Source organism: Triticum dicoccoides, unplaced genomic scaffold (assembly GCF_002162155.2).
Source record: "Triticum dicoccoides isolate Atlit2015 ecotype Zavitan unplaced genomic scaffold, WEW_v2.0 scaffold25118, whole genome shotgun sequence".
In the NCBI taxonomy this organism is placed as follows: domain Eukaryota; kingdom Viridiplantae; phylum Streptophyta; class Magnoliopsida; order Poales; family Poaceae; genus Triticum; species Triticum dicoccoides.
In genome coordinates, this window is record NW_021252908.1 from 1 (window position 1) to 1,580 (window position 1,580).

Below are 1,580 nucleotides of genomic sequence, written 5' to 3' on the forward strand. Positions count from 1 at the left end.
ATTGAGCGGGAGAGTAAGTAGTATAGGACATTATCCATTGTTAGGGAACGGTTGTAATGGTAGTGAGAATGTAGAATCGTCTTTGGAGCGGACCTGGGAGTGGCAAGCATAAGGGACGAAGACGGGGAAACATGTCGGATGCGATCATACCAGCGCTAAAGCACCGGATCCCATCAGAACTCCGAAGTTAAGCGTGCTTGGGCGAGAGTAGTACTAGGATGGGTGACCTCCTGGGAAGTCCTCGTGTTGCATTCCTTTTATAATTATTTTTTGCGCCTTGTGACAAACATATCGCACGTGCGCGATATATATTAATCCCGTTATATTATTTTTGACGTTTGCGATATGTTTAAGCTCGATGCTCATTGCTCGCGCGTCTTGGGGCGGCTCATTGCTCGCGCGTCTTGGGGCAGCTTTGTGGCGCGAAGAGCGCTTTCTGAAAGGGGTGGAAAAAACTCGTGTTGCTGCGGTATGGAGGGAGGGGTGGAAACCGTGGAAAACTCGTCTCCGTGATTGAGCGGGAGAGTAAGTAGTATAGGACATTATCCATTGTTAGGGAACAATTGTAATGGTAGTGAGAATGTAGAATCGTCTTTGGAGCGGACCTGGGAGTGGCAAGCATAAGGGACGAAGACGGGGAAACATGTCGGATGCGATCATACCAGCACTAAAGCACCGGATCCCATCAGAATTCCGAAGTTAAGCGTGCTTGGGCGAGAGTAGTACTAGGATAGGTGACCTCTTGGGAAGTCCTCGTGTTGCATTCCTTTTATAATTATTTTTTGCGCCTTGTGACAAACATATCGCACGTGCGCGATATATATTAATCCCGTTATATTATTTTTGACGTTTGCGATATGTTTAAGCTCAATGCTCATTGCTCGCGCGTCTTGGGGCGGCTTTGTGGCGCGAAGAGCGCTTTCTGAAAGGGGTGGAAAAAACTCGTGTTGCTGCGGTATGGAGGGAGGGGTGGAAACCGTGGAAAACTCGTCTCCGTGATTGAGCGGGAGAGTAAGTAGTATAGGACATTATCCATTGTTTGGGAATGGTTGTAATGGTAGTGAGAATGTAGAATCGTCTTTGGAGCGGACCTGGGAGTGGCAAGCATAAGGGACGAAGACGGGGAAACATGTCGGATGAGATCATACCAGCACTAAAGCACCGGATCCCATCAGAACTCCGAAGTTAAGCGTGCTTGGGCGAGAGTAGTACTAGGATGGGTGACCTCCTTGGAAGTCCTCGTGTTGCATTCCTTTTATAATTATTTTTTGCGCCTTGTGACAAACATATCGCACGTGCGCGATATATATTAATCCCGTTATATTATTTTTGACGTTTGCGATATGTTTAAGCTCGATGCTCATTGCTCGCGCGTCTTGGGGCGGCTTTGTGGCGCGAAGAGCGCTTTCTGAAAGGGGTGGAAAAAACTCGTGTTGCTGCGGTATGGAGGGAGGGGTGGAAACCGTGGAAAACTCGTCTCCGTGATTGAGCGGGAGAGTAAGTAGTATAGGACATTATCCATTGTTAGGGAACGGTTGTAATGGTAGTGAGAATGTAGAATCGTCTTTGGAGCGGACCTG

General features: G+C 48.0%; 3 non-coding genes across 3 annotated transcripts; all 3 read left to right on the forward strand.

The window, feature by feature from the left end:
* Positions 1-136: 136 nt before the first annotated feature.
* On the forward strand, positions 137-255 carry LOC119345559. The gene has a single exon (XR_005167079.1). It is a non-coding gene; the product is annotated as a 5S ribosomal RNA (ribosomal RNA).
* Positions 256-648: 393 nt separating this feature from the next.
* On the forward strand, positions 649-767 carry LOC119345560. Its single transcript, XR_005167080.1, has one exon. It is a non-coding gene; the product is annotated as a 5S ribosomal RNA (ribosomal RNA).
* Positions 768-1,134: 367 nt separating this feature from the next.
* LOC119345561 lies at positions 1,135-1,253 on the forward strand. Its single transcript, XR_005167081.1, has one exon. It is a non-coding gene; the product is annotated as a 5S ribosomal RNA (ribosomal RNA).
* The last annotated feature ends 327 nt before the right edge of the window (positions 1,254-1,580 follow it).